The sequence below is a fragment of the Phodopus roborovskii genome, unplaced genomic scaffold, assembly GCF_943737965.1.
Source record: "Phodopus roborovskii unplaced genomic scaffold, PHOROB, whole genome shotgun sequence".
NCBI classification, from domain to species: Eukaryota; Metazoa; Chordata; class Mammalia; order Rodentia; family Cricetidae; genus Phodopus; species Phodopus roborovskii.
The window spans coordinates 9,995,711-10,022,578 of NW_026126567.1; positions in this window are offsets into that span (position 1 = coordinate 9,995,711).

Sequence of the window (26,868 nt, forward strand, 5' to 3'; positions counted from 1 at the left end):
TATGTTGAGTCTTTCTCTCAATAGCAAAAGGAGACTACTATTTCAGGGGAGTAAAGGCATTAGCAGGAGTGGGGGAAGGCAATGAGGCATATTTGAACAAGATATTTGTATGTGAGAATGATGTAATGAAGTCCATTAACTAAAAAAATTATTTGTATAAATAGCCAAAGGAACACTTACTCTTCTCAAATTCATGTATATAACAGTCAGAAATCTAACACTGTTTCCCAAACATGATGGGTGTGAGCATCACTCATGAGACTTGAGGAAGCAGATGTACTTCAGTGACAGAAAGAAGCATACCTGCTAACTCTCCCACATGGCACAGTGGAAAAATTGCCAATCAAGGGATGCAAGCTAGAGTCACAGGATCTGGAGAGTCAAAGCCCCCATAGGAACCTGCTGCATGAACCCTTGTGTACTTTTTTCACAAGTTGTCTGCTTCAACCTTAGAATTCATTTATAGTGTTTTGAATGGTATTAAAAGTTTTGTCATTTTGATAGGATGCAATGACGTGTGCTCATAACGGAAGGTGTGTAACAACAGTGTGGGAACCTTTGCCTCCTGAGAGTGAAAGGGAAATGGATGCGTAAGTAGCAGACACATGAAAATAAAATATTTAAGTGTTTGCTTCTATCACGGGAAGAGGCAATTAATCATTAATATTACCTTGCACTGGAATTGTGGTCTACAATGCAAAAGTTAGGCGCCATGCTTGGCTAGTGAGTCCCTGCGATGTTCCTGATCTTAATTCAGATATTGTGAAGAGCTGATTTGCAGAGGGAACTTCAAGGAGTAAGTTCAAAAAGTAATCCAAAACATCTTATTAACAATTTTTCAAAAGTTGAAGGCACGAGGAAATGAAGAAATCCAGGCTAAGTTGAGTTTAAATATATCATTAAAAAGAGCCACACCAGTTTCTCTGTGTTTAAACCTAAGTCAGAGACATTCTAAAAATCATATGAATGGCCAACATTAGAATTCTGTGGAAATGGACTGCCCTGGAAGTGACCTGGTAGTTTAGATTTTGCAAAGAGACTGACCTAAGGGATGTATTCATTTTACATTTGTTGAAGGAATGAATGGATGAATGAGTAAAAAGATGATGAAAGTGTAAACATATTTGAAATATTCTGTTTGAAAGTTGGAGAGTTCTCTTGGGCATTTCCCCAGTAAAGTGGGCAGGATTTTAGAAATCTCCTGGATTTCAAGCTCCCACTAAGCTCTGATTCTCTGAAAAATATATGAACATGAGACGCCCATCCTCTAACGATTCGGGATAGATGATCTACTATTGTCTTTATATTTAAAATGCCTCTTTCCTGCCAAACAACACATAAATATTTAAATAACAATTGTACTCTAGGTTAGTAGCTCCTGAATCATTTATTGAATGTACTTGGATTTGACATGCTTACCATACTTGAAACGGGAAGTGGGAAGATATGAAGTACAAAGCCCCAGACTTCAGTCGTGGAGGATTTTGAGTCCCTCTGATCTTCCACTCATTAGTCAAAGATACCCCCACTATCTTCTTACACAAATTGCACCTTAGGCATTGTTCTACAAGACACTTACTGTAATTTTAGGTATGTGGGGCATTCTTGCTTCGAGCATGGTCTTGTGGCCAGGTGCAAACTGAAAACGAGAGAGTGAGTGGAGGGAGGGAGGAGAAGCCTTCTTTGTGTCAGCCTGGCCCTCACGAAGATTTTTGCTATTTCAGCTTGCATTAGTTATTCTGTGCTATTTCTGGAGAAGTTCTTACAGTTAAGACTGGAAAACAACCAGGTGATAACAGGAATACACAAGAAGTGTTTAATTTAGAACTAAGTATGGAAATAAGGCTGCCTTGTCAACACGTTTCTTTCACAGCACTTCAACAATGAAAAATATTTTGAGCACAATTACAAAATTCATGTTAAAGCAGCTAAAGCCGACTTCTCCTTTGCAATTCAGTATTTAAAGTAAATAAAACAGAGACTACAATTATTTAGTCACATGGCCGTATTCCATGGACTCAAGGTGGACAATTAGTAAATGCTTCCATCATGGCAGCTTGTTTTGCTGAGAAGTGATTGCTAAATCCAGTTATTTCTTTTTCCTTAGCTAAGCCCCATTTAATTTTCTGTAGAAAGATTGGAATAATAATTCATCATAGGAGTTCTATGAAAGACAGATCTCTGCAGGTGTTTCCAATTGCACACAAAAGTGGACTGCGTTCATCACTGTAACTACAGGAGGAGGCATGGAGATGAGATTGAGTGGTGAGCTGATGGTTGGGTATCTTCTCTGTATAAGAGACAGAACTCTCGTTAGTATACTTGCTTCATTCCTAAATGATGGATGGTGTGACCCTGCTACGCACACATAGATATTATCTCTAGATAGTTTGGACATCACTACTGTAGCACATTATAACTTATTGTTCAATCTTTTCTAAAGTAGCCATTGCTTCAATAAAAAAGTTGCCATACAAAGCAAATCAAGAACATCCAACCCTGGACACTGTCTTGCTTTTTTGGATTGGAGCTTTTGCAACTGTTCTGATACAGATAGAAGTATGGAAGAGGCAGCCTTTTCTGGAATGATCCGTGGTTAATGGAGAATGGGAGGTAATGAGTAAGTATTTCATGTCCCCATTGTTTCCTTAGGTAGTCCTTCCATTATGCATCTTACTAAGCTTGTCTGAAGATCCCCAAGTTCCCGTTACTTACAGGGGTTTTGGTTTGATGGTGTGTCTGTCTATTCTATTTCACTCTCATAACACTTGCTCTTTCGAATAGCTGCTCCAAGTTATTTTTTCTGAAAGTCTTTGTCCCTGATTTTACTTTAACTTATCTAGGTTAAGGCAACGTACTGTGAAATATTCCCACTTGTCATCCATGTTCTGTCTCTGGTCAGATTTTGAACATGTTGATTTAATCTTGCCAAAGAAAAGTTACTCTTGCTAATTAGTCTGTCAATTATCATTATAGCTACAACTAGAAAGGGGTTGTAGAGTGGGTGAAAGACAAAGGTATTTAACAGTCTCCATGACAACCCACATTTTTCACTATGATATGAAAGTGAGTGTGCTCTCAGAATAGTGAGCAATATGTGCACAGCACTGAGAACAGCCAAAGAATCTAACAATAGGTTTACTTCACATTTCTCAATCTTAGAATGTGAATTTTCACATCAGAAGACCCGGCTTTCTGATTTTTTTTTTTTTTTTTTTTACAACAAAACCATATTTATTTTCTTCACGTTTGATATCTACCTATTTAGTAAGAAGCTGAACTCACTGGGAATAGGGACTAAGTCCCTTACTCAACAGATAACTTGCAAAGGATGGGATCCAACATGTAGAAGGTACTTGGCAAATATTTTTTGATTTAATGGCTGGTTAAAAGTATTTCTTGACATTTTACTTGTACTAGGCCATTGATTGGCAAACAGGCTGTGTGGGACAGATCTATCTCATAATCTGTTTTAGAAGGAGATGGAGCCATACTCCTTTTTTGTCAGACTATCCATGGCTGCTCCTGGGTTATATTAGCAAAGCTTACTAGTTGTGACAAACACTATATGGGCAAATCACACACACACAAAAAGGCTAAGCTCTGTCTCTATTCACAAAACACAAATTCTTGTGTTGGACCACAATATGTTCTGGTTCATCCCAAATTTTATGTCTGTGCCATGGCATGCAATGTGTTGGAAGTAGTAGAAGTAGTAGAAGCCATTTCTTTCTTAAGAATACCACAGACCAAAACACAGAAGACCATCTACACACAGATCTGGAAGGCATAGAGGAAACAAAGCCAAGTATTCTGACAGCAGGGCCTGTAGCATAGACTAAGCTTATTATTTCTCCTTAGTTTTGTGTTTTATGGCACTAAGAAGTGAGGAAGAAAGTTCTCTTTATTTTTCCCACATATCTTCTACTCGTACTATAGTTACTTTTAGTAAACTAATGATAGTTACCAAATTGTTGATTGGTATTAATGAGTTTATATGTGCTCATTTTTTTTTTTTTTCAAGACGGGGCTTTTTGGGTAGCCTTGGAGCCTGTCCTGGAACTTGCTCTGTAGACCAGGCTGGTCTTGAACTCACAGAGATCCACCTGCCTCTGCCTCCCAAGTGTTGGGATTAAAGTTGTGTGCCACCACTGCTCAGGTGAGTTTATGTGTATATATTTTGTTATACTGCATTTAGTGTGTTCAGTCCCTGTGTGTGATAATGCCCATAACATTTGCAGAATTCTCACCATGCTACAGACAAGAACCTAAGAGTTCATGACCAGGATATTGATCTGTGTTGTTAGAGCCACTATCATATGGTGTGTTAGCTAGTTTCTCATTGCTGTAACGTAATACCTAGAAGGTACTATGTAAAGGACAAAGAATTTAGTGCAGGTCACTGTTTGAGGAACTAGAGTGCACCATAGCATGGAGAGTATGGCAATGGGCGTGAATCTTAGCTGTTGTGTAGAAGGCTCTTGAAGCTGCTTGTTCTCATCTGAGCAGATCTGGAGGCAGAGAGGGTGTCAGAAGAAGGTCTAGATTATATTTTGAAGTCCCTCCCCATACTGACCCACTTTCTGTCCCTAAACACCATCTCCTCAAGGGTCCCCACCCTTTGAAAACAGAGCTACCTTCTAGGGAACATTCAAACAAATGAGTCAATGGGGGAAAATTCTCATTCAAACCATAAACTACAGCTAGCTGGTGGATAGAAGAGGGGATTTAACTAAGGCATACTGACTCAGTGCCTGCATTTTCTGCTTTGTCATGACATATGCCCCTGAGTAGATCTTCTACCATTCTAGAGCATTACAAACTTCACTCATAAATTGTGCAGGAAGCTGAATGGCTGGTGATGGCACTCCTGACTTTTGAAAGTTCCTAAAACATACCCCATTCGCAGTTGTGAACTGCAAGTTTAGTTTGGTTTAAGTGAGATGGAAATACATTTTTAAAAAGAAGGGGTAAGTGACGGAATCTTGCAGTAGCTGAGCGATATAATCAAAGAAGTTGTTTTATAAAGCTTTGAGTGCCTGTGTCACAATTAGGGGGAAAAATCACTTGAGTAAGACCCAAGTTTCACATTGACAAGAAAATAAAATTCAAGCTGACAGGGTGGCAGAGGCAAAGCCCACTTTTTTCCAAGCCTGTACCCTCTATTCGGAGCTGGCATGGGCTTATCGCAGTTGCTTTGTCCTTTGACAGCACCCTCTGCCTCTGCTCCTTTGGAATTCCCAGTGCAGTAAATCGTGTCGTTCTTTAACACAGGCTAAGTTTTGTTTCGGTTAGGATGACTTCTTTGAATTATGAGAGTTGTTTCTTCCTTTACTCCATCTCAAGTTCAAAGGCATGCTCCTTAGCATCTTCTGCTCGCAGGTCACCTTATCTGTGGCCTTCCTTCTCATTGGCTCTGTTGTCAAATCTTCCACATGGCTTCAGTGCACATGACTTGCTTTTACTTTAATGTCCTGACTTGCCCTGGGCGGCCCAAGTCATTCAGGAAAGGGTGGCCCAGGGACAAGAAGGCCATTTTCAGTCCCCGATTCCCATAATTAATTGCTTTTTAATCAGTAGCAATGACTCTTTTGGCAAATGAGCCTGCCAAATATTTGCTTACTCCCCTTGTGAGATGTTCAGCTTCAGCCACTGAAACCGCACAGTCAGTTGCAGATGTGGGGTAATGAACTAGCTTGGGTACATGCAGCCTGACTGCAATCTTGCAAGTCTGTAGAGGATATATCATGGTTTTTTATGTTCAACAACTTTAGATGATTTTGTCAAGTTATTAATTTATTTTTTCCAGATAATCATTTCATTTTCAAATGTAATTGCCAGGACATGAAGATAAGACACATATTAAGTTTTGGTCTGCATGAATTTTTAGGGCATATGGGCAAAGAACACTCAATAAGCATGGCGTATATACATAAAGAAGTTAACAAGAGATTGTTGTGAGTTGCAATGAAGGAAACTAAATAGGACAATAGGACAGAGGCTGGAATGTGATGGTCAAGAATAGAGATCGGGACAAATCTGAAAGCTGATTTTAGAGTAGATCTTTGAGTGATGAGAAAGTATCATACATATTCGGTTAAGATCAGGGTGGGGGTATCCAGGTACATTAACTAGAATGTGTCAAAAGGCTTGTGGGTTCAGGGAATTCAATCAAGCCCAGTAGTTTAAGATGAAATGAGATTGTTAGTTCATAATAAGAGGATGCTGTACCTTGCTCCCTTTCTGTGCTGGGGACCCTGCTGAGCATGGTGGCATAACAATTCATAAAACACTTTTTCATGAATCGGATAAGCTGTATTATGAACCAAATTCACATCATGTCTCCCCAAACAGTACCAAGATCCTCAGGTCTCCCTCTTTCTGAGAAAGCTCTTTCACCCAAGAACGTTCAGCACCATTGTTCCCTGACTGCTAGGTCTTCTCCATTTACAGTGATGACTCTCTTCATTTCCCCATTGGTCACCTACAGAGGCCAAAGCTGCCAACGACTCCTTTACCAAGGCTTTGCAAAATCGACTCTACACTACTCTCCTTGCCTTGGAAAACCCCTGCTCTTCCCTGGAATTCCTAGTGATCCCAGAATAGCCCTCACTGTGTTACCGGCTTTGAACGGTCCTGTCTTCTTGATCTAAATGGAGACTTTCAGTGCCCTGCTGTAGATCTTCCCCTCTTCAGTGGTTCTTTCATCTCCAACATCCCTGATAACTTAGGGCCTGAGGGTCAATGGGTTATTCCCGTTCCTGTCCTGTTTCCACTTCAAACACCCCAGCTGCTTTGAAGCCCATCATTAGACTTTATTACCCAGAACCCTTGGTGTGGAACTGCTTCCCATACTGTTGGCTTTAATTATATATTTCATTATTTTTGTTTTGTAGAGAAGTCAGGGAATCCCATGTGTAGGGGTACAGACTATGAGTTCAAGTCACTTGGGTTTGATTCTGACTCCATCATTTACTAGTTTGGGAGTAGAAAATGTTAATTAGTGTCTCATTACCCATCCTTTATCTTTATAGTAAAGATAGGGTGGATGCAAAGATGAAGTAAGGCACCACCTGAAGTTCTGTAAGTGCCACATACATGCTTGTTATTATTTTTAATTGTGATGAATTGTTTGTAACTTGAGCATCTGGTTTATTTCTTCCTATCCTACACTCTGCCTGATGTCATATTTGGCCAGTTCAGCATCCACGATAGGACCTTCATAACACTGACCTTTTAGCCCTTTGTCCTCTTCAGCTCTAAGCATTTCTTTCTCAACCTCTCCTCAGTCACCTACTCACTGGTGATATTGTAGATGTTGCTGTCCCCAGCAGTTACTGTATCTCCAAAATCATGATTTCTCTCATCCCACTGTGTACCCTATCTCTTCAGTTGCTACTTATGGACTCTATCATTTGATTTCCAAAGAATGATATCATTGACCTTGAAGTTTATTCTGTCATCTACAAGTTTGGTTTTGTCTACATCATTCCCTGTTCTTTGCTTCTCTCATAGTCTAGCTTATATTTATGGCTTGTAAGTGCCTTAGAAAAGCAACTGGCCTTTCTTTTCTTCCTCTCTTCTTGCCATTCCTGAATAAAAGAAATATTGAGTAAAGTCATGAAATCAGAAGCTTGCTTCTGAGAAGTTGGAAAAATCAGACTCTTGATCCTAGGGTTCACCATGAATGTGTGATCACGACATTCAAATGAATGTGAAAGTATTACATAATCCTACACTCCTATGGTAAATCCACTCTTATCTGTGGTGACCATGCCCCCTCTCCTCTTTTCTCCGGAACTCCTCATTATTTGATTTGTTCATTTCATATTTTACTGGAATATTAGATGAAATAAGGCATTTCAGGCACTTATTTGATCTGATTTCACAATCCTATCTTTCTTTCCTTCTGTAAAGATTAGCGACCTCCCTCTCTTCAGCCTGAATCAAACTTTTTGTTCTGATCTTTGAGTTTTTACCTCCAATACTTTGACATACCCATTCTTACACGTATTTCCTCTTTTGTCCAACAACAATCTCTACCTACAGAATCAATTCCATTGGCATTCAAACTTATTTGAGCATTTGTTATCTTTCAGGATCCTTTGAGTCCACTCTTGTCCTTTCTCCAGGTTGGGTCTGAATCAATGTTCTTTCTGCACTCTGATTTGGATCTAGTGAGTAAGAGCCACTATGGGAAATTGATGGAAGAGAGGAAAACTGGATCCAGGCCACTTCTCATTCAAACTCTCCCTTCATATAGCTTCATGTGCAATCAGTTTGCAAATAAATGTTTCTAGCATGTCTGGGTTATACACTCTCTGTTAGACTGTTGTCTGGTAGGCTCGGCTCATCTTCTAGTTGCAGATCTATTTCTCTAACAAAATGATCTTTCTCTTGTATTTTACTGGTCACTTCTCATTGTTCTTCCATATAGCTAACAGATTCATTTTGCGTATGTCATAGAACTGTCACACGCTGTCTTACCTCCTTTTTTTTTTTTTTTTTTTTTTTTTTTTTTTCCTTATTCCTCTCTTTGTTTCAGGACCTCACGTATTTCGTGAATTAAGATACCATCTCTGTGTGTTTGTGACTTTTTCATGTAGATATGCAGACATGTGCTCTGTGGTCTGGACATGGGTGATAATTTGGAAATCTAGTGAGCATCTTGGACTTTTCATGGCAAAAATAGTGTCAGTATTCTATCCACCCAAATGACTCTGACCTTCCCAGGTGAATAGGGTACAATAATCTACTCGGCTTCTTTGGTCAAATATCTCTTATTTCTCACAGCTCACATCCAATCCACAGGAAGTCTAACCATCTTCTTCTCCTAAATAGTCTAAAGTATATTATCTCACAATCTTTGCTGTTATAGCACCATTATCTACAGACACCTTCTCCTTTCTTCTGAGCTCTTAAAATAGCTCCAGACCTGGCATCCCTGAACTGACTTTTAGCACACCATTCATTACACTTTGTACTGATAATCTTCTTCCCACTGGAGTTCTCTCACTGCTTCAAGGACTGTTGTGATGATCTTGTGTAACTTGGCCTCTGACTGACTGATCACCCTGTGGTCTCATTCTCTTCTTTCTCTGCTTTTTCTTTCACCTGGGGTTGTAAACATTGAACCTCCTTTTGTTCATTGGATGTTCTAACTCATTCCAGTCCCTAGATATTTTGTTCATGATGCTCTGTGCTTAGGGTAGCTCTGTTTATGTCTCCCTAGCTAGCTCTTCCCTCTGCTACAATACTGCTTTCTTTCCTGTTATTTTCAGTCTCTACTATAATATATACACTGGTGTTTGCTCAAATTGACCTTATTAATTTGATAATCTATTTGTGGATTCTATATATCTTTCCATGGCTGAGAAGATAATCATTCTATAATTATACCCACCTTTGGAACTGCTTGTGGTATATGTGCTTACTAAAATTTCTAAAACAAATAGAAGAATGAAATAATAAAATGCCCTGTGAAGATAAAATGTGGTAAAGTGCTTTGAATATAGGCAAAAATTCTTGGAAGTATTAGGAGAGCCAAATGGTTTTGCATTGCACTCAGCAAAGATCTTTCTGGGGAAGTGACATTTAAGCTGAGGGTTGAAAGGTAAGTCAGGGTAATGGAGACCACACACGAGGGAAGAGTCAAGAGCATGAGTTGGTGATCTGAGGCCTCAGAAAGGTTGATGCATTAGAGAAATGAAAGGAGGCAAGTGTGAGCTGGAGGAGAGAGAGTGGCCTGAAATGAGTGTGACAGTGAGTGGGAACCAGCTCATGGTAGGGCCTTAGAGAAATGTCTAGGAACTCTAGGCAAGGTCATGGGTAGAAATGCATAGGAGAGATTGCTTCCAGAGGCAGACACATAGAAACCGAGATGGAAAGACTGGTTTACTGGTCGGTTGCAGTGGAGAAATGAGGCCCACACCAAGGAGGAATAAAGAGGAGCAAGCAACCGTGAAGTTACAAGACTGTCCTGCGAACCACAGCTTTGGGTGTCTAGAAGGACACAGGAAGTTCAATGTTCTTGTTACCATCTCACTCAATTTTACTTGCAAGAAAGAATTAAGAACAATCTGCTGAGTAAACAAATAAAAATAAGGAAATGCAGGAATGACTATGGACATTTAGGTTGTGGTCAGGATATGAGTATCATGGTGTCCTTACTAGGGATGAATAATGCAGGACGGAATATGGGAGGGTAGAAAAGTAGTCAGTCTAGGGCACTTTTCATTGACTTAAGACACTTCTTACTAATCTCTTGGTGCAGTGTTACATGTACTCAGCCTTAGATGAGTAAAATTTAACTGGGTGTGTGGAGATTATTGTATGTGGAGAGTGGATGTAGTCCTAAACACGTATTGTTGACATGAGTATGGCCATGGCAAGGACATCAGCCTCATGGAAATGGAAAGGTCTTCCCCAGACCAGACTCAGAAAAATGGCAAGTCCTTGACCTGGTCCTAGCATAGTTGTAGACTAAATGTTGACTTTTAGCTATGAACAGCTTCCTTGACCCAGATGACAGTGTGATCAATCCCTCCAGAGACTGCTCCCCTATAAAGACCTTCTGCTGAGATATCCTAACCTGCTTCCTCACATACGATAAACTCAACTAGAACCCTGGCTGGTGCCCCATCTCCATCTGAGTGCACAGCCCATCTGCTCCCAGCAATAAGTTACTTGTGCCTGTCTTTTTTAATCTCCCTTCACTCCTACCCCGGTTTCCAGGACCTAGCTGTGTGGGCTTCAAAACTCATTGTAATTTTCCAGAAAACTGTTGGTCTCTATTCTGAATTTGAACTTGGCAGTTGATTTCTCATACCTCACCCAGGTCTGTTGTCTCCATGTCCTAATATTTTGAAGCCCCTATAGATAATAAATATCCTGTGTTTTTCTAGTTAGAGGAATAGTTGTTAGGCAATCACTGTGGTGCTTACTGCTGCTCACAGGTATCTTCAATAATCTGCTACTTCCCTGCCCTTAAAATGTATGTGCTGCCAGCAGGCTACATGCTTTTCTCTGCCTTTTTATTTTAACTAGCTTTTGACATTTCATTACGAACTGAGGTAGCTTCCAGCAGCCTGCATTGGTCTGTTTGGCTGGCAACTACTGTCCTTCTGTTTCCTGTTGTTGAGGATTTGCTTGACAACCTCTCATTGATGTCATTTCCTCTGATATCTCTTGGTAATTATATTTGGACTCTTTGATTTATTTTGTTTTTCACTTACATTTATTGTATTGGTTTGATTAAAGGAACAGGGTGAAAACATAGAAAATAGAGCAGTCAAAGTGTCACAACTCACTGGACATTTTCTTCCTAATATTCTTGGAAGAGTTACCTCACTCAACCGTTTCCATAGCTCTAGGAGCTGGGTGCTGTTGTGTCATCTCTGAAAAGTAGAGAGATGAGCCTTAGGCTTGTTAGATGCATTGCTGCTCTCAAACAGCAAGTGCATGAGAGGGCTGAGATTATACTAGGTCACTTTGACTTAAGCCCATATATATGTCACAGTGATATTTAAATATTTATTTATTTATTTACTCAAGTAAATGCATACATGCTCAAGATGTTCTGAGGACTCTACATAAACATCAGGTTTAATATTGTGCTTAGTTTATGGGTATTCCAATTTTCCTAGTTCGTTGGACAGTTCTTCCAATCTACTCAATGTGTGACACATCTCAATCATACCTTCTGTCGGGGCACTGTCTTGTATATCTGGGGTCTTTGGGTAGAGTGAACATAGTTCTGAAAGCAGAATCCATTCATAACCCACAATGTTCAGCTTTTGGCAACTTGTTTTTTCAAATATCTGATGTTTGAAAATGTAGGAGATTTTTATTATGTTCCACGAGTAATGTTTATGTTCTCCATTTCTGTGGCATTCTGTGAGGGTATCTTGTTTTACTTTGCGCATAAACTGCCTTTGCTTTGACTACAGACTATTCTTAATCTGAGATATGTTAAAACTACCTAACATGGTTTTACAAAAACTTCTCTTTAATTCTGGGAAGTACCCTTTCCTGGTGCCTATACCTGGAAGTATATCTTGATAAATATTTATATTTAAGTACTGCCAGCCATCTGTTTTGGAGAACTTCAGAACCAAATATAAATAGAAGTTATTAAAAAAAAAATATGCCCATAACAGAGATGCTTGGAATTTTCCTTTGTCATTATTCATAAACAATGTAGTGCAACAACTATTTAAATAGCAGTTGTGTGGTATTGGGTATTATAGTCATTGACATAATTCGAATCATATTGGCAGATATGCATAAATTTGGTGAAAATATTAATCATCATAGATGTAAGCATCTAGGGTATTTATTCACTGTTGTGCATTCCAAGACAATCTTTGGATGTGGAAGCATGAGGATTTGTGTAGATGGGACATTGTCACCACATGGCAGAGCAAAGAACACAGGACCTGGGGTCACTGCGGCTTTGCATCTACCAGACCGTGTAATAGCAGATCATTTATGCAGCTGCTGCAGCTTCACTTCCTTGCCTGAGCAGTGAGTTCATTGCTTCAAGTGTCTTTGAAATTATGGGATATCATAAAAACAAGTTGATATAAGCAATAACAAAATCTACAGTTCTCAAATAATCTTTGTCTAGCTGTCATTCATTTACATCATCAAAATTTTGAACGTGTCTACATATTACCCGTATTGTTTAGTATCCCATAAATATATTTTCTTAATCCGGCTCGCTTTCCTTTTCCTGAAATACATTTATTTACAGAAAAGCTTATTAGAATGGAAATGAGGGCATGTATAGAAAGAATCATGCCCGGGAGACAAAACTTTGCTTGATGGATATGCTCACTTAAGATGAGCAGACAGAAGTGGATGTAGCGCTTAGAGGCCAATTTTACAGAGTAGTGGATCTCCAAATAGGCTCATAATCAGTGGGATGAAAAAGGCTGAGAAGAACCTGAAGCAGTTGATTGACTCTCTGAAGTAGAGCTCCAACCTTGGAGGAAGATGGATGAAAGATGGGGAAGAGGTGTCTTAGTGCATGGCCGGTGCAGCATTGCTGTGATGGAGGAAATGGGGATTAATGAGATGCTCAGTGCATGGGTATTTTATAAGGATCAAGGCTGAGGGGTTGGAGGAACTTGAGGAAGCATGAGACAGGTTTGGAAATGAGGGTAGGTTGAGTAAGTTAATGGAGGGGATGCCTAGGAAAGATGAGTGAGGGACACAGTACAGAACTTAGGGTATGCACAGTGCCACTTAGATTAGACTATACAAAGCCAATCCACTGAAAGTGGGCAAATAATATAGGAGAGATAGTGATGGAACATTCAGCTTCTCAATTTTAAACTTCATAGGAGTCCTTCATTGTGCTAGATCCTATGACCAAAGTTGCCCACTGGTGAATAATATGACATTAATATCTCATACGTGTCTCATCAAAGTTGTTTTATTATGTTACCCCACAAATACAGAAAGTATTTACAATTAGCTGTCCAAACATGATATTGTCTCTGTGACTCCCCCAATTTGTCTATGATAAATATATCCCTATGTCTCAGAAATGAAAGGGATCTTCTAGGCACAAGTGGAAGATTGCTTGTGGTTAAGTTGTAAACTTGTTGAAATTCAAACTCAGAACACTTCTTAGCATCTGGCAAATGTAAACCCTTTCTTTCTCCCTTTTGATTTTTTGGGGGGGTGGGGAAGGGGCTCTCTCCAAAGACAAAATCTTCTTGCTCTAACAACTTGGCTTAGGTAGAAGAAGGTCTATAATAAGTTCAATGGAAACAGCTACACCATAAACTATTTCAAGACTTGCCCTGAAACAGGAAATCTGGGCGATGGCTTGGGGCTTCATTTGGCTGGATAACCACACTGCAAAGCTGGGAACAAAGGAAGATTAAGTGTTCTCAGCATTGTCTTGGGACTGGGGTTTCATGACTGGGCAGCTGAAGCTTGAAGCCTCGTGTAAGCCTAGAAAGCAGCAGCTTGAGCCTCATTTTTACATTGCAAGCTGGATGGTGCACAGTTGTTTCAAAGGGCAGTGGTCACCTCGGATTTTAAGCCATTATATCAAAAAGTGGGAAATGATAAGGAAATGGTTCTAAGAGAGAGGGAACAAAGAGAAAGTTTTATGATGCCGCATTCTCCTACCCCTGTCCCTTTCCTTCTTCAAATCCTAGGTTTTAATCTTAAATTTGTTTCCCTGGCAGAATCCAACAAATCACTGCCTGTTTAAATCAAAAGTAGCTATGGGACTTTTCTTTATTTATTCATTTTTTTATATTTAGCATTTGTGATCAATGCCTGGGTGGGGGAGGGAGTAAGACTTGATTGAGGATAAAGGGGGTGGCAAGAATTCATCCACTTTGGTCCCCTCTTGGAAATGAAGAACGTAGAGGCCAGCGAGGTGAAACGAAGTGCCCAAGGTCACACGAGTGGTCAGCCACAGGGCCAGGGCCAGGTCACGACTCTTGCCTCCATCTGTTATGAAGCCTTCCAGACAGCCTTTGTGGCAAGCTTATTGCAGAGCAGTTAAGGACGTTAGGCTGTCTGCAGATGTGATTTTAAAGGTTATTTATTTGTTTTACTGCAGATCATGACTTCCCTTCCATCCGTCTTCTTGTTCCTCAGCCAGATGCTGCCCTTTGATGTGCTTTGTGGCATTCTTGTTGCCTTTGGCCCGAGTCTGAGGCCTGGGCTCGACCTGAAGCTACTGGTGCCTTTGTTTGCTCATGGAGGACTTCCCCTCCCTGTGGGAGATGCTGCAAAATCAGTTGTCTTAGAGTTGCTTTCTTCTGCACAAGATGCATCCTGCTGTATCTGTCATTGTCCCTTTGAGCTGAAAGGCACCTCTGAGATCATCAGTCCAAACCTCCCACCCAAGTCAGGCATATTTTCCAAAAATTTCTTGGCATGTGGTCACAGAGGTTTATGGTTAAGGCACTTTAGGGGCTGCAGATTATGCTGATTCCTTTCTGTAGGTAGAGAAATTGAATCTCAGATATGAAATGATTCGTCCCCTTGCAGGTGGCAGAGCTAAAATTATGATCCGGGTGCCAACAGCACCAAGGCTACCATTCTGTCCTTCCTGTCACCCAACCCTGAAAAGGCTAGTCTACAAGTTGTTCAAGGGATTGTCCACTTATTACTTGCTTGTTTTTGTTTATTAATTGTCTACAGTTAATTCACTACAGTCTTGTTTTACCCAACACTAGTAATAGCTATGAACAAAATGACATTTTTAGAGAGTGGGGAAATCCACGAAGTTCTCTGGTGACTACATTGGTCCTTTAATGTGGCCATGGCAAATTATGATACACACAGCTCAGAACATCACAGACGCATTGTCTTACAGTTCTGGTCAGAGGTCTGAGCTGAAGGCTGAAGAGCTAAGACTAGGGTGGTGATGGAGTTATGCTCCTTTTGAGGCTATGAGGGGAATCTGCTTCTCTGCTGTTTGTAGCTTTTAGAACCCTCTTACATTCCTTGTTTCACATCATAGCCCCTTCCTTCATCTTCAAGGTACCCCTCTAGCCTTGTTTCCTTAATGTCTGACTCTGTCTTGCCCTTCCATGTTCCCTATGGCTAGATTCAGGGTAGCATTACCATCTCAATAACATCTCTGTGATAATGTTAGCAAAACCTCACTAACAAATAAGTAATATAGCCGCAGTTTCTCAAAGTTAGGACATGAGCATGTTTAAAGAACCATCACTGTGTTGACCATGAAGATCACTGACAATGCAGCCCAGAAATGTCACTCATAAGACACAGGTGCCACAAGTGTCACCCATCATGAAAATAGGACATGTTTACAGGGGACATTGCCCGACAAAATGACGAGGTCTATGTAAATAAAGCTTGCTAGCCAGGACAAATGAGATGGGAAAAGGCTCATAAAGAAGAGCGTGTTTTGAATAATCTTGAAATGAAAGACCCTTGGCAACTCTGGGGAACTGCACAGTACTCAGAGTGAGTACAAAAAAAAAGCTGCTAGCCCATTATAACCTAACATCTCAAGCTGAGCCTGTAGGGCACTCAGGAGAAGAGCTGTAACAGGACACATAAGCTAATTGAAGGCAACAACATAAACAATGCAGTGTTAGTAGTTTTGGAAGAGTTATAGCAACTGGCTTGAATTTTATGAGAAACAATCAGAAATGGCCAAGAGTTGGGAACCTTCACAAATAGTCATGCAAGGAGAGATCTCAAGGTGGGGGAAACATTTATTTAAAAGGGAAGAGGCCTGCAGTGAACATCGCATTTGGGGAGTCACTGAACTAAATGATATCACAAATGGTCATATTCATTGTTACCAACAAACAGGAAGTGTCTTGCCTTAAACTCATCAGTCCATTACCAACTCCATCTTGGAAATAATACTTTATTTGAAAACTCACTTGGGGAAATCTTTGGCTCTACTTTATAGTGATAGTCTTTTTCCAGTTTGGGGAGAAGAAAATAGTTGACCAAATTGAAAAGATGTGTGGAGAGGCAAAGAAGTCATTATCTGTAGCTCAGATTATAAGTGTGTTCTATGTTTTTTATTTTTAAATATTTTCTTGCTTTTTAAAATTTCCTACTTTCTTTCAACAGTTCTGCTATCAAGTATGTACCAAATGGTGGGCTGCTACAGGTTGGAAAACACATAGATTTGTCATGAGGGTTTGAGATATGGTGGTGTGCAACATTGTGCTGTAAATGGGTGTGTTCAGTTCAATGGGTCTCGAGAAGAGCATCACAGTGACTGTGGGTTCTATCACAATTTGAATGACCACTATGTTTTTTGTTTTTTATCAACAAGCATTTGTATTAATTGTGCTCTGAGTCGTCTGTTAAGCTTAGGAGATACCAGAACATACAAAGCATTGCATTTTGAAAGGATGGTTTAATATCTTAGATCTGGCATCTAGAGACAAATAAGGCAATATTAATTTCTTCAGCGTGCTCACTATTACCAGGAGATTTTCATACACACTTTCACTCTATTCATCCCATTTTATCCTGGTTTTATACAAAAAGAGTCAGGAAATTTGCCAAGTACATTGCAGGAGCTCAATTAAGTGTTGCAGAACAGATCATGAGGACAAGGAAGTGATGAGCTGGGGACATGTTGCTCACTTTCTCAGAGCTACTAATTGGCAATACTGAGCGTGGATCAGCATCTTTCTGGCTTCATCCATAGCTCTGACTCAACGCTTCTGTTGCCTGGTAAAAACCATGTCAACATTTATGGAATTTTTGCTGTGTCTCAGTCACCAAAAGTGCCTCACTTACATCAATTCTTCTTCATCATTGAAGAAAATCTTTTGTGGTAGATGCTATTAGGGTCTCTATTTTCTTACTTTCTAACAGGGACTAGGGGAGATATGCAAGTTGCCCAAGGTTGCAACTCTGTGAGTCTTACAAAAGGACTGAACACAGATACCTCCATTCCAGAACCCATCTCTACTGTTCACAATGACCCTGGTTTGCAGAACAGAACCAAGTAAGGGCACAATCAGCAAAAGAGTGGTAAGATGATGAAGATGTCAGAGTTGGACCACCAATTAATGGGCCACATACTCATACCGTCTTATATGGAATCTTAAAGTCAGGTTCAGTGGTGCCCTAGAGCTCATGATCAACAATGTAGAGTCAGAAGTCACACCAACTGTTTCCCCTGCTACCACCACATTCTCTGTCTCCTATGAATTTTTGTCTTCTGCGGTTTGAGTAATGGTTGGTGGCATTAACAGTTGGAATGGTTTCTATCCTACTTATAGCAACACCTGAGTGTGGTCACTCCAAGCCACACTTCTAGGGAACTAATTACTTAGTTTGATGTTGACTCCAGTTTCTAATGCATCTGTGCCTTATAAAGTCCCTAACTCTATAAAGCACATGGCATTCTTTTGATAGCCCAGAAAACATATGGTTTATCCTCATGATTTTTCTGCATACACCAAAAACAGTGGATTCTGCTGTTGGGAGGAATGTTCTATAAGTGTTAACTGCATAAATTTCACAAAGAATGCTTTTCATTTTCTCTGTACCTTCACTTCCTGGATATTATTTCTACTAATTCTAAAAGAAAAGTAGTCAAGACTCCAAATTTAACACTACATATTCTTTCTCTTGTTTCTCGTGTTCTTGGAAACCCTATTGATGGATGCCTCGATCTGTAGTACTGTTTTACCTCCTTGGAGAATTAATTCTTTTATCGCCATGTGATATACCTCATTATCCCTAGTAATGTTCCCCCTTCCAACATCTATTTTATCTGATTGTTGCTTTATTTACTCCAAAGTTTAAAAAGTATTTTAAAATTATTCTTTAATAATTCCATACATGTATTCAGTGTGTTTTGATCACATATGTCTTCCACTATCCTCCAACTCTACCCTTACCCTGCTTTCCTCATAACTTCATGTTCCTTTTATTATTGCTGTTGTTGTTACTAACTGCCCCTGAATCCAATTAATGCTACCCATTGTGCTTGAGTTCATTGCAATCCACTGGACACGGGCAGCCTACCATGGGAAATATTCTATGGGAAATATTCCCATAGAAAATTGACTTTCCCTCCCTCAGTAGCTGTCAGCTGTAAATATCTTCTCTGCTAGGTGTGGATCCTCAACATGCCCTCAGTCTACCAACATCCTTGCTGGAATTTTGACTGGACTCATCTTGTGCAGGTCTTGAGCAAGCAACCAGAGCTGCAATGAGCTGATGCATGCGGCAGCCACATCAAGTCTTCTTCCGTTCTTTGGTTCTTCCATTCTTCCCACTTCCCCCTCTGAGATGTTCTCTGAGTCTTGCAGGAGGACATTGATCTAGCTGACCCACCAGCAATCACTTATTCTCAGCGCTTTGACCCTGCATAAGGTAGATTTTTGTCATTCATCTAAAGCCAGCACTGCTTCCTGTCATTTTCTCCTAAGTGGAAGGCTTATATTCCACAGGAAAGGTGAGTTGAAGTGTCTTAGTGGGGTTCGGGGTTCATGTCTTTTTCTCTTAAGGCTGTATCTATGATGGATTTCCCCCCTCTCTCTTGTGTTTTGCTTGCGTTTTGTTATTGCTTTAGGATATCCACCGTTTATCCTCGTGAAGTTCACAGTTCATAGTCTGTTAAGAAAATTCAGAGAATACTGTAAATTCCCATATGCCTGTGATTTGCAGGTCTTGTGTAATCTCATGCTAGTCCATTACTGATCTTTCCCTATCTTCACAAAAGAAAATTACTGGTGCCTTCAGTACTGGTTAACCTCATCATTATATTCCATTGTGGCTTAACTTTGATTTAAGGCAAGTTTGTTGTTCTCTGAGTTCTTAAAAGTTATGAACTTGAGGCTGTTTGAGATTGACTTTTGCTACTTCTAGGATTGTCTTTCCTTTTTTCAACATCTTAAATAGAAGCCAAATATATTTTATAACCTTCTTTGTGTTTTGTTTATTTTCAGTTTTATATATATATATATATATATATATATATATATACATAATTGATAAATTAATATTACATGCAATATATTATATATACATATTTAAAGTATGAACTTGATGGAGGTTTTTGTTGTATTTTATGTTGGACTGCATCAGTTGGACAGACCAGTCTGGAACTCTCTATACAATCTCAATGCCTTAAACTCAAGGTCTCCTGCAGCAGCATCCCCCGTGCTGGAAATTAAAAGCATGCACCACAACCCTTGTCCTAGCTCTTAATTCAGAAAGGTTTCCCTAGCACAGAAAGTCAAAGAATGAGCACTATATTCTTAGTAGCAGAATGAATCTACTTTATGCTTTATGTAGGAACAAATTTGATTGTCAGAAAATCATATGCCCACTTACTAAATATCTTGTAAGCAATTTGATATATAGTACACACACACACACATACACACACACACACACACACACACAAACACACAGTACTTGATAAACTTACCTGGTCATTTAAAATTACAAGATATTTGCCTCATTTATGTTTTGCTATTATAAGTGAAATTGTCATAAGAACCTTTTGCATCTAGCAGATTCTTCATCCCTTTTGTGTTACTTTGTTGAATATATTCATTATTCATAGGAGTGGGATTTCTGGTTGAAAGAATAGTGACATTTTGTGACCTTTTTTTTTTTTTTTTTTTTGACACATGCTACCAAATCACTTTTAAACTTGGTAGCACCAATATTTGGTTTCCTAGTATCTTCTCTCTATATATCCACAGGTGTTCAGCATACACACACACACACACACACACACACACACACACACACACTTGTAATTTGGAACCTTAAAGTGGTAATCCATCAAACTTTAAATGGTTTCCATTAATTTGAATATGAGTAAGTCTGCCAATGTAAAATAAAATCCCACACTCAAGCTTTCACTTCTTTTGTGAATTCTGTTTCGTGATCTCTGCTCATTAACATATGAGAATGTCAGGTCCTGGTTTCTCTTTGAGAGTTTTAAAATATAATACTTACTGTTACTAAATACTGCAAAATTGGCCTTTACAAACCAGTGGGGGTAACTATTATGCTAATTTAAAGTTGTCTTTTTTTTCATACATGCTTGGTCTCATCTATAGAAAGTGAAACTCAAAGCTTCAGTTCAAGGCTCAGAGGTATGCACTGAAGATTCTATTACAATTCTGTGGATACATGCTTTTGCTTTCTGTACTCTATTTGCTCTCCGAGTATCTTATTAAACCTTCTCGGATCTGGTCTTCATGAAGATGGTTAGAATTTGTGCCCTTAAGGAGGAACTGAGAGAGCCCTGGTTTCTCATTTGGCTATAGCTGTTATCCCTGCCCCAGGACTGACTCAGATGTGAGATATCTGTAACTTGACTATTGGATTTCCCTCATCTCTACCTACAATAACATCCATTTTACAAAACTGAAGACCACTTAAAAGATATCGTTAGTGGTTCCTGGGGTAGACGGTGTGAATCTCAAAGAGGAGGAAAGAGGGATCTGTGAACCACCTAAGTTGAAAAGTTTTATTCTGTTCACTCTGTAGACTTTTATTCAATGCCAGGTGTGGCAGGTACTCTGAGAAGCTTGTATTATCTCATGTCTCCTCACTAGAGCTATGACCACTTTCTGGTAAAGAAACAACTATAACAGGGAGGATAGAATTATTATTTACCACCGCCAAAGAAACTCCTGTAAGAACCGGTTTGGGGATGGAATCCAAGAAGTTTATTTTAAATCAGTCAAGTAGATGATGTTTCTTCAACACTGAGTGCTGACAGTTAAGAAGACACCAAAAGGCAATGCCTGGACTAGAAGCATAAATGTGGAAGTCATCAAAATGTAGATGTCAGGAAATGCAGAGAGATAGGTGACCTGTATGCATGTGTGGGATACGAGATGGAGAAGAGATGGTGCTCAAGGTCTGAGACCTGGGTCTGATGTCAACAAGGGTGTGAACTAATGGGCAAAGGAGAGCAGTAGAATTGGAAAAGAAGAGAAGGAGGGAGGGAAGGAAGGAGGGAGAGAGGGAGGGAGGGAAAGAGGGAGGGAGAGGATCCTGGAGAGTGTGGCACATGGAAGCCCAGTGAAGACGGAATTCTTTGAAACGCTTATGTGGACTGGATGAATGAGTGGGAATCCCAGCAGAGTTCCAGCACCGGGTTCTTTGACTTAAGACCTCTTCATTCTGTTGCACTGCATCACAAATAGAAAATGACTTCTTCAATGTCTAAACAGTAAAAATTTAAAAATTTTGTGTGTCAATATGCAAGATCAAGAATACCATGCAGACTTCCACCATCACTGGAAATACACTTTAGCTCAAGGGCCACAAACTAACAGAAACAAAGTAATTCTCAGAAACCAAAAGACTTCTGGTCCTTGGCCACCACCCACACTTCCTCATATCATTTCCTTTAGTTCTAGAAAACTTTGTTACCTGATGAGTCTCAGGCATCATATTCTTTTTTTCTTTCTTTCTTTGTTGATATATACGTATCACATATAAATATATATACACAGAAATACATGTATGAATATATATATACATTATATATAAATGAATACGTGACACAAATGTGCGCGCACTCACGCGCACACACACGTGACATGCACATACATGTACATGAATACCTTCTCAGTCTATATAATGCTATTTGTATGCATGTCTTCAGGAGTGACCATTTGGTATTGGAAACCAGTTAGTGTGCCTGTCCCCCAGGAGGACTCTTTTTTCCCACTCTCAACATCCCACAGTTGTAGTTCGAGTGCCTCGGTATAAGAAAAATCTCGCGGCCACTCAGGCAGGCTCATTTCATTAGTATACTTTCAAACTCAGAGTTTCCTTTCTAAAAAGGCAGCCAGTGTCTAGCCCCACACTATCATTTCTTCCCCAGGCACTATTTCTCCTTCCGTTTTTGCCTAGCTATAGAGTTGGTGAAGAATCGGACCCTGGGAGCCAGCGAAGAATTTGCATGTGTGTGTTTGTCATAGATCGTGACCTCCAAAGTGGTTTCTTCCCTGGCAGTGTGACAAAGGGGAGGGTATTTCCCTTTACTCTTGTTTTCCCACTTAATGTCACAAGCAAATGCACTGAAACCTCAAGGAAGGTACAGATCACCCTGTCCCCCCCAATGTCACAGCAAGGGTCTCGTTATGATTCATCACCGAAGCACGTGAACCCTACTTACAGAAGCACCTTTCCCGGGAAGGTGAAGTTCAAAGTCAGTAACACTGAATTCTCTTTCTCTTCACTTTCTACTAAAAGTCAGTAAGTGACCTAAAGGTATTTGTTGTTTGTCCTCTCCTCTTGAAAAAAACGCATCATTAGTATGGGCTGTCATCCCACCTCAACCCCCTCAAACCTACAAGTGTGGAATCCACTCACCGACAAATGTTCAAATAGCCTTGGGTCATTCTGTTTCTTTGGGTCGCTTTGTTCCCTGGCTGCCACTCTCCTCTGAACTGTTCCTAAAGGACAAATGTCTGCCTTGTGCAAACAACAAAATAGGCTTTCCTCATTATCTCTCAGGATACGTCTATTTGCAGGTATTTGTAATCAATCACGAAATGATTGCTGCTGAAAACCCTACCAGAGGTCAGCCTACCTTCTCGTAATTGTTCCTACTTAGTAAAGCATCTAATTAGCATAAACAATGATGGTTTTTGTTAAGTAGGCTATGTACATAGAAGAATTATAGAAGAACATTGCTTCTCAGGCTCTGGTGCTGGCCGTCTTCTTCCCCACCCTCTTTAGTGCCCAGTCTTTCTGTAACTGCATGTGCCTGTCTTTTTCTTTCTCCCTTGCTTTTGCTGGGTTCATAATTAAGAGCTAGAGATGCTGGAGACAAAGCTATTTGTAGTGACCAATCAGCCATCTTAGAAACCAATTTTCATTTCTTCTTGAATCTGGAATATGTCTTTCCAGACTCTTCATGACCAACTCAAAGGAGAACCACTATCTATTCTGCAGGCTTGATGATAATAAACTATCGTGTCTTTGAATTTCTAACTTTTCTTTTTCTGGACCCAGAAAAAAAAAAAATGCCCAAATGAAGATAGATAATCAGTGAGTATATTTTAAGGTATGCTAGACAGATGCTTATCTGTGTATGATTGGCAAATTTGAAAGGGCCAAGAAAGAGTTGAAAGGCTGAGTCTAAGTCATATACATGGAGACTTCTGTCAGCAGGTGATGCATGTTTTTGGTGCAGAGAGCAGGGTTGGTGGACCTCGCTGGAGCTGTCATGGAGCTCAGCAGAAAGGGAAGACTTCCCGAAAACACAGGGAAATATTGAGTACACAGCTGGCAAGAATAGAGGGTGATAGATGAAGGGTCAAACTGAAGTGTAGAGTATTACATTGGGGCCAGGGACCTGTGTGGCCAAAGCAAACTGTAGGGAAAGGGGGCGGGGTAGGGGAAAGAATGAGATATAAACAGAGATAATGAGAGAGATAGAGAGACAACAAAGGAAGAGGGGAGGTTAGGGGAGGGGAGAGGAGGAGAGGAGAAGAGAGTAGAGGAAAGGAGAGAGGAGAGAGGAGGAGAAAGTCTGAAGGCATATGTAACAGACTTGCTTCCCTTTTTGGCATCATCTTATCTTCAAAACAAATACAGCACTGCTTTTTTGTTTGTTTTTGAATTGTGGAAGCATTCAAGAATTATAAGTGGTATTCATTTGTGTATTACCAACTCCTTTTGGGGCACGAATTAAGGGTTGGCCAACATAGAAATATATAGAAAATGGAAAAAGTTCTATTAAGTTATTTTTTTTCCTCCTGGGTGGGAAAGAGAATCCTTTTCTAAGATTTTGAAGTCACCAACTATTTATAAAACATGCCTTGATGGGACCTAAAGGCTGGTGACACAAAAGAGCATTGTTTTCTTCAAGTCTGCTTGTAATCTTTGCATGGACTCATATGTCACTTTGAAGAGTTAACAGGAAACTGGATGTCATCTTGTAAGCTGCTCTGATGGTTTCCAGCTGGAAGTCATCTTGCTCTGACCACCCTCACATCCCTATCAGCCCCATTCCTGGCATTATATTTCTCTCTCTACATCAGATCCTAGATGTTAATGTACCTGTTGTCTCCTCCTCCAAAAGGTAAGCAACTTGGAGGAAGGAGACATAGCCAAGTCACCAAGAGATTCTGTAGAATTCTGACAACTTGTCTTCCAGTGAGAGAAACTCATTACTTACTGACTGACCAGATGGATGGATGGATGGGTGGATGGATGGATGGATAAATTAATAGGCACACTACTAGTCTTGTTCTGACAGCCCAGCATCTTGTCCTTATTTTCTAGGTGGACTCATAAAAAACAAAACAAAACAAAACAAAATAAATCAGTGAATGACTTTTGCACCCAAGAAACAAATTTTATATTATCAGGTTTTTTTTTCTGTTAGATTAATTCTTTTCTAAAAGAGAACCACACTACAAGGGCTGGGCTATAGCTTAGTGCTAGGTAGAGTGCTTCACTAGCCTAATCCAGGTTTGGGATGTTATTCTCAGTAGAAAAAAAAAAAAGGAGAGATAGGGCAGAAGGGAAGGAGAAACATAAGGAGAGATGGAGGGAGGAAGGGAGGGAGGAAAGGAGTGAGGGAAAGGGGAGGAAGGGAGAGGAAGGGAGGGAGGGAAGGGGAAGGGAGAAAATAACACCATGTTTAGTATGCACTGCGGACTTTTCCCTGAACATCCAGCTTATGGTTTAGAAAGGAGGTTGATGAACTATATAGCCTGTTGGAAAAATACTACCCACAGTTACCTGCTTCATCAAATAAAGTTCAACAGAAAAGTCTGAGGTGTGAGTATTTCATGGTTTTACAGCAGAATTGCTATATTCCTCACTAGAGACTGTGGTCTCAGAGGAACAATTTTCTGCGCTCCCTAATTGTCCTGCTTACCTTCCAATACTTCCACAAGTGGCTTCGAATGTCTGCTCAGCATCCTACCCACACAAAAAAGCTCTGTCTACTTTTTCTGGGCTTCATCATACCCCTGCTGCCCCTGTGGCCTTGACCATTCTTCCTCAGGAATTGATTATGCTCTGTTCCCTTTCACCCAGTTCAGGTGTGGTTCCCAGATCTTTCTAGTGTCAGTGTTCCCTGTTCTATTTCTGTCACACATGGTCACTATGGACTTGGTGCAAGGGCTAGCCTCCTCTAAGGACACTCCTTTAGCCTGCCTCAGAGCTGAGAACACTTGTCCTTGGGCTTCCCTTAACTTCCCAAGTCTCATCCAAAATACTATTTTTTCTGAAAGTCAATTCTAGAAAACTTCACCCAAATGCTAAGCCCTAGACCTAGCTCCATCATATTTTCTCCAGCACTTATTCCATGAACTTTACATGGCTTGCAGTATGGTTCTTTCTTAATGAGGCAGACAGCTTCACATAGACCTGAAACACCTCTCCCTGACAACAGATGTCTCTAGGATGTGGCCCATAAGATATGGTCCACATAAGGAGGCCAGTGCCTGGTGAAGGAATAGTAGTTGATGTCACTCTTCCAATTCCAGATAGTCAGGTCCGGGGTAGAGTAGGCCAGTAACAAAAAACATTATGACAGAAACCCATCTTTCCTTCCACAATAGGATATGTGCTTATGCTTTTATCCCCCGAGAATAGCACTTTGTCTTATCCAGAAACAGTTGTAGTTACCAAGGAAAAGGTGTGTGTGTGTGTGTGTGTGTGTGTGTGTGTGTGTGTGTGTGTGGTGTATGTGTGTGTGTGTAGTGACAAGACTTGTTTGTCTAGCAAAAGGAGCCCATGATGTTTCCGGAGAAACCACATCTAACCCTATGTCAATGCAGAAGCTGACCTGTTCCTAACTTACAACCTTAGGTCATCGGACCAGTGGGGTCATGTGGCTTCAGATAATGGCTCTACATTTAGGAGTTTTGCTCCAAATATAATCATATTCCAATGGCCAGGGAGGGTTTATTTATTTATGAAAACGAGGACCCTGTGCCTTTTGAAATCAATCCCTTTATGCAGTAGCCTGTGTGTGCCCATAAACATCACCCTGAAAAATAACCCCAGAGAGATTGTTTGGCTGGGAAGTCATAGACTGAAATGCTTAATTTCAAAGCAGCATTTATTTTTCCGCTAGTTTAGAACATGCTTCCCTCAGGAATAGCTCTCTGCCTGCCTCAGAAATGCTGATGTGTGGATTGTATAATGTCAGCCCTCCTGTGTACCCCAATCTCTGTGTCATTCCTCACAGCTGGAGGCATCCAGCCCTCCCCTTGCCATTCCCTGCCTTGCTCATTCCCAAGAATTGAAAATTATTTCTGCCAAGAGTGGGAATGAAATATACATAGGACATATAACCAAGTAGATGGGTTTATTTCTGAGGGAGAGCATGGAAGAAACCCAGTGATGAGATTTTTCTTTTTCTTTCTTTTTGTTTTT